A 7,702-nucleotide genomic window follows, 5' to 3' on the forward strand; every position below is an offset into this window, starting at 1 on the left:
CTGATAGGAGGGAGGTTGCACAGTTTTGGGAGCTCGGTGCAGCGCTCAGGATCAACCCCGAAAGAGCGCAGCAAATACGCCTTGTTAGTCTTGTAATCACACAAGCATTGAATATCTTCAGCACTGAGACTCTCAACCATGTTGCAACACCCGGGTGATGGATCCGTTGGATTGCTCGTAGACACCGCGGACTTGCAGGTCATCAGGTCCTGCACATTTAGGTTGCAGGCACCATGGCAAGCCCCCCAAACTGCAACCATCATCACAAGAAAGACTGCCACCTTTGTAATTGCCATATTTTTTCTTTGTAGGTGTATCTGTTTTTTGCTCTACTCTCTTTGTTTGATCTCAATGAGCTTGATTTGTTTGTTGGTCGCATACACGCATATATATATAGGAGTATGAAGTAGGAAAACACAGATGAAATTTCTTTTAAAAAGGGGGGAAGCACACTATTTTAGCCATTAAGCTCCCGTGACTTAGAATTGACAGGAGTATAACAATCGGGAGAGCTAAACTTTATAAAGTATCGAGGTAGTATTTTATTCAACTCATTTTGACTTATATCGGAAAATAAGTTTAGAGCAATTTTAATAAATGTGGGAATATATGGCTAAAAATTAGCCATATATTCCCACAATAAATATCAAATAAAGTTCATAAATTATTAGAATAAAATTAGACGAATTCAAGACTGAATTTTTCTAGCAAGTCCATCTCATTTCACTCTAACCCAACATTATTTTAGTTATATATCCCTTCTCTTCTCCTTCCTTTGTTTTCTTGATTGTCGAACTAAAACAGACAATTTCAAAAAATAACTCGATATTCTTACCGAACGGATTAAACTAGTCACTGAATAGATTCAACTAGTCACTGAATGGGTTAAAGAATGTCATTAATGAATAGATTAAATTGGTCACGAAATAGATTAAATTGACCCCTAAATAGTTTAAACTAGTTACTTTATTAAAAAAGGTGACATGTTCTCTTTTTAATATTGGGCTTAGGCCGTATATAATTTCAAATTAAAAGTAGGCGGTTTCTTACAAGATCAACTGAATAAAGTTCTATTATGGTGGTTAATTTTTTTTAAAAGTTATATTACGAGTCAGGACTACTAGTACTATACTACTATATTGCAGTGTGTTAAAGACAAGTTCAGAAAGTTCAATTTAGTTTATAAAACATAATCTAGAAGCTTTTAAAATATAAATGTCTACAAGTGTTCTTATGGGAAGATGGATGAGAGGAGAAGATATTTACTTGTTTACTCTCATTTTAGGTAGGATTGACTCATACGCTAATACGCCTAGTGATTGATTTTAGTAGACTTACTATAATTAGTAGATAAAACACTTTTTTCTTGTCTAACTGTTAAACCCATTAGCTTAATTAACTTTAATCCAAATCATAAATAGTGCTTTTAGATACTCGTTCCCTCTTTTTTTACCTAATACGTTTTGCATAAATACATATATGCCTTTAGTTATTACATTTCTTTATTTGGTAAACATGACCCACAAAAAAAGTAGTAATATTTCCCTTTAATTTTTGTTATCATCCCTTCTGTAGGGTATAACCCAAGTATGTTAGCGGCTCAATATGGTGAGTCCGCAAACACTATTGCGGACGCGAGCATGGCAAAAGTTATCCGCAGCTCCAATAAGTCAGTTCACCAATGTGGTCCGACAACGTTGGCGTTCGCCTAATAAGACAAAATTATGGGAATCTTCCATAGCTGTCAAGTGCGTCAAAGGATTATGCGCTGTTTCAGAGCAATAATACTTCTATAAATACCCCACTAGTACTATTCTGCAGGTACACTCTCTCTCATACTAAAAGTAGCTTATCTCTCTCTCAAAGCTTTCTCTCTCTTAATCTTTATCGGACATTAGCTGACTTGAGCGTCGGAGGGGTTTCCTCACAACCACCCAAAGGGAAGCTCACGTTTGTTCTTGTGCAGATCACCACTCCCGGATATCCCTCATTATTGACGGACCATTCTTGAGTCCGCCACCATTTCACAACCGAAACATTTTCATTTTCTTAAATTGAGATAGTATTAATTAAATTATACGTAATTCGCCAAGAATATCTCAAGTGAATATCCATTTATAATTATATAAGAATAAGTCTCCACTCAATCACTCAACATTTTTCTTTGATATTTGGCCCAAGGATCCTACCCTGTCAGATTATAAGTGTGCAGGAAACATCAGCTCAAAATCTACGTACAAGACTTAACAACCCTAAATATAATAGGTCAAAAGGCCCATTGCTACCACAAGAGTGAAATTCTCCAATTTATAGTTGGAAATAGAATTGATGATTCAAACCTTGAATAAAGTCCTAAAACTCGTAATGGTACTCGATTATGCTACGAGCCTACGACCTCTTCCTCTTCATTACTATTTAATGGCCCATGGCAAAATAAATGTTACTAAAAATCAATAGAAAAGTATATTCAAAGATGTGTGAACATGACAATAAAAATTCCATATGACTTCATATCCAACTAGCGACTGAGCGTAGTACAATGGTTTTATCAACCCGTCGGATAAGTCAGGAGACATATTGATATTATGATATCAGATAGTTAGTTGAGTGTAATTTCACGGGGATTTGGCTTATTATGGACAGTGGATGTAGTTGGTCCACTAGCCATTGTAAGATATTCATGTGGCACATGATCATTGTTCGATTACTTGGGGGTTTCCATTGACTGTCTCTCTGTCTGCTCTCTAAGTTTCAGGTCTTTCAATTTGAGTAACAGGGTGTCTTCAGCAATAAAACTAGACCCCGTGAATCAATTTTGGATGTCTTTTTCTTGGAATTTTCTCATACTTGGAAGTCGGAGGACATATTCATATCATTCAATGTTAGGGTCTTAAGTATATGACTTTAATATTCCCTCTATTCCTTCTAGTTGTAACATTTTGCATTCTACGATTGTTAATATAAAACTTTTACTACTAATATGAACAGTGGCGGATCTAGGATTTTTATACAGGGGGCTGAATTTATTGATTAATTTCTTTGAAAACGATGTATAGATCATTAATAAGTCAAATATGTAAGTTACTTACAGATATTTTGGATCATGGGGTGGGCTGAGGCTCGGGTAGGCCACCCCCTAGATCTGCCCTTGAATATGAAGTATATAACTACTTATTTGTATAAAAAAAAGGAATTTTAAAAATATTGGAACGAATCTAGCAAGTTATTAATCTACTTAACTATTTTTTTTTCTTAAGTATAATTTAGGATTCTTTGATAATAATCACATTATGTTTTGTCCATTTTGGTAAAATCCACCTCATACTTTTTTTAAAAAATATTTTACCACCTGAACTTCACTAATTTCTTAAATTCCACTAGCACTTGACATTTCTCGTCCAAAATTACGTTTCCCCCGTTTTCTTCCTCTCTATCTCTCCTTGATAAGTCGAGGTAATCTTTGAAATTACATCGTAGATTGAATTACAAAGTAGATATATGAATTTGCCATCTCCTAATTATAGATTTAGTTGAAAGAATTTTGACAATTGAGAGAGATTTGAGATAACGGGCCAGGTTTGAGGAGGAGCAATGGAAGAATAATAGGGTTATAGGGTGGATTTGAGGGAAATAATAGGTGGGGACATGTTAGATGGAAAAATAGACGAAAAATGTTAAATGTTGGTAAATCTTAAGAAGTTAGTATAATTAAGGTGGTAAAAAAAACGTATAAGGTGGTTATTTTTATCGGGTAAAACATAAAATGGTTATTATAAAAAAAAAAATCTATAATTTATAAATTACAAATTATGAAAAAAGTAAAGTATATAAGTATTATCAAAGTACAAATATATAACAGTTACATAGATGGAGGGAGTATGATGATGCTTATGATCAATATCCTCATGATTAGAAGAGATAACAACAAGAAGCCTTTAGCATAATAGATTGTACTACCTTTGGTCTTAACTCTTAAGTAATGGTACTGGCACCAATAAGCTTCGGCTTGGATAATATTGTGCACATCTTTCAGGGGGGAAGGCCCAGCTTCAATGCTGGGGACAATCACTTTAATGGGAAATGGGATGGGACTTGGGAGTTAGTTTATTTCGGGCTGGGCCCAACCTGAGATAGGTAGCCCAGTCCAACCATACTTGAAAAAAAAAGGTAATGTTTTTGAACAAAAAAAAAAAAGTAATGCTACAAACGCAATAACCAAACAAAATTCGGAAAAAACAAATCCACCATAACTATTTTCCTATTATACTATTATAACGATATTCTAAATTATATTCCCTTCATAAATTATAACATAATATAGTGTTTGTTTCTCTATTTTGAGATTAAACTTAAAAATCTTTAGAATTCTTTTAGACTTTTTCCTAAGCATTGTCCTTTATAGTTAATTCCCTGTTTAGTTTCTTCGTAGAAGCAACAAGCCAACAAGCAGATAGATATGCTAAGCATATAATATTGGTTTCAGAGCATCTGATTATGTACTACATATTCAAGTATATTCTATTTGCCGTTTTATATTCCACTATTGTTATTTAAAAAATAGGCACAATAATAATATATGTTATTTGTGACTTGAAATCTTGTGAATGACATAAGGCTGACTTTGAATGCACATATATCTCAATCTATAAATGGTTTTAATGTGATTCAAATTGGAGGCGATAGCTTGTTCAAAGAGCTTTCCAATGATAGGTCATATGCCCAATTCCGCTGAGAAACGAGAAAGTTATGACTGTTTTACAAAGAACTGACGAAACTATTTCATCTCGCGCCCGAGTGGGCGGATTTTCGCCCGACCCGGTCGGGCGGAGTGCCGGTTTTTGCGGTACTGATAAGTCATATTTATATATAGTTTTTAGGTTCATTTAGGTTGCATTTTAGAGCATTTAGTTTCATATTTATGTTCATTGTTGCATTATATTCATGAGTTATACTTTTCTACTCCTATTCGGTATGTTTTCTTGTTTTTGATGAATTTCAGGCATTGAGGACGTATTTGGAGTATGATTAGCTAAGCTTAAGGATTAGGAGCACGTGGAAAGAAGCTACAATGAATAAGGATCGTATGGATATGTCATAGTACGAGTTTGAGCCAAAACGAAGCGGAAAATCATTAGAAGAAATGTGAAAAAGAGTCACGTCTACTCTTCTGATCATAACTTTTGATGTGCTCCTTAAAATCGAATAATTCCAGCAGATTTGGAAACTAGACTTGAAGATCTTTCCAACGATAGGTGGCACGCCCCGAGGAGATTTCTAGTCAAGGAGTTATGTCTTTCGGAAGATTGCACTGTTTCTGCTGGAATCTGCCACGCGTACGCGCGGATCACTAATCCGCCTATTAATGATTTATTTAAGACTTTCCTTATCTTGTAAATTACTTTCCTAGTCATATTAGGTGAATATTATTTAGATAGGTTTTCATTCTTTCTCTCTCTCCTCCTCCCCTTTCACGTTATTTTTCTAGGGTTTAGTTTTAGTTTTCTCCTCTCTTCTTCTCTCTAGTCTTTAGTTTAAACCCTAAATTTTCATGTTCTTCTTTAATTCATTAGTTTTATTATTTCATTCTCTCTCTTGCATTGATTTCTTTTCATTATGTTTTCCTTTCTCTTTGTAGATGTAGTTTTTATTCTTTATTTCATGATTGAGTAATTTTTATTTCTAGGGTTTGGGAATCCATGTTTATATGCTATAATTCTTGATGGATGCTTATTGATGGTTTCAATAGTCATTGTTATTTCTAATTGATTAGTGTTTATATTATTAATCTTGCAATCTGATCAATTGTCTGATTAAATATAGCTAATATAGAGTCATAGATCGAGAGATAGTACTCTTTAGAGGCTTACCTACAATTAGCAAATCTGATTATGTTGAGCGACTGTACTAGCATATGTTGATTTGAGAGCGTTAATGCCTGACCTAGGATTAACCTGTGCTCTAGATATCTGATTGATTGAACTGTGATGATATTTTGGTAGTTTATAAGTATAAAGTATAAACATGGTGAACCATTGCCGTAGATCTTTTTAGTTTGATTTTCGTAGTTTGGTTAGTTTAGAACATTAATTCAATTATTCCTGATCTTGTTTAGTTTCTCCATATATTAGAAGCTAGATTAAAACGAACATCTCTCTGAAGATTCGACCCTACTTATCCTACTACATTGTTAGAAGGTTTTGCAGGAATTATCTATGATGGGTGTACGACAACCTATCAGGTACACGCGTTTTTTCGTTTTTGAGTTATCTTTTAGGGTTTTTACGGGGTTCCTTATGTTATAAAAGGGCTTTCTGGTCTTCATTATTATTAGACACAACTTATGAAACACTTTTAGCCTTTAAAATTTAGGACTCCTTGTATTATTCTATCTGGTTTTTCTCCATTATTGTGAAAAAGCTCTAATCCCCCACCTGTGGACGTAGGTCAAATTTTGACTGAACCACGTGAATCCTTGTGTTCTTTGTTTGTTCGTCTTTATTGTTTTCTCACCTTTATTATTTCATTGATTTTCTGTTCCGCATTAATCAAACTACAACACCCTGTTTCCTAACAATATACTTGATACTTCTTCTATTTTGCTCCATTTGCTTTTTCACGTTTGTCAAGATGCTTATTTGAACGTTATTATTTCTAATTGAGTATAAGTAAAATTTATAAAAAAAAATGATATTTAGAATCCTCACATCGAAATGAATCTAACGAGATCCTACTTGATTATGTTTTTTCTTGTATAATGATGCGAAATAGTTTAGCAAAGTTGGTTAATGAATAGCATCAAAGAGGAAATGGTGCAATAGAAAAAGAAAACAGAGGAAAAATATGATTTGCCACACATATCGTCCCCTTTCAAAGTTCGGACATATAGTACCAGGACATCACATTATTTTTTGGAAAATTTTGTGTTACTCAAAAGAAAATCAAAAGCTTAAAAGAGGTCTTGAACCCTCAAGGTTTTAATCACTTTATTTAGGTGTCAATTATGGTCATTACAATCCAATTGATTATTTGATTTGATCACTTTATTTAGGTCAGAAAAGTAGTAGTATTGAGTTCTAGTACAGCCTTATTTGATTCTAGTAGTTAAGGAAAATGTATTCCAAGTGGACTAGCTATAGCTTCTTATAAGCACCATGTACTTATATGGAACATACAAGTGACTTGTAAGTTTTATTTCTTTTTTCTTAGTACATACGAGTGATACTACTATCAACTATGTTATATCATAGCACTTCATCTGAAAGAAGTTCAGCAATGCACAGAACCTGAAATGTTGCACAAAGCACTAAGGTGCATCACACGATCAGGATCAACACCAAAGGAGCGCACCCAAGTCCCATTATTAACTTTTATAAAACCACATACACATTGAATATTGTCAGCACTTAAGCCCTTGATCGTCTTGCAACATTCCGGGGACGGGTTCGTCGGCTTTGTGAGAGTTACCGCCGATCTGCAGGACAGAAGGTCCATCACATTCAGGTTGTTGCAGTTAGCTCCATTACAAGTCTCCCAAACCGTCACCATCAGCACAAGGAACACAAACACCTTCCTCATTTCCATGTTATATATTAGAAGTATATGTTACCGAGTAATTAGAAAAGGTTTGATGTGAATGAGTTCTATGTCTCTTCGATCATATATATAGAGAGGAAGTATACTATATGAAGCAATAAATTAAAAG

Source organism: Beta vulgaris, chromosome 5 (assembly GCF_026745355.1).
Source record: "Beta vulgaris subsp. vulgaris cultivar EL10 chromosome 5, EL10.2, whole genome shotgun sequence".
Taxonomy (NCBI): Eukaryota; Viridiplantae; Streptophyta; class Magnoliopsida; order Caryophyllales; family Amaranthaceae; genus Beta; species Beta vulgaris.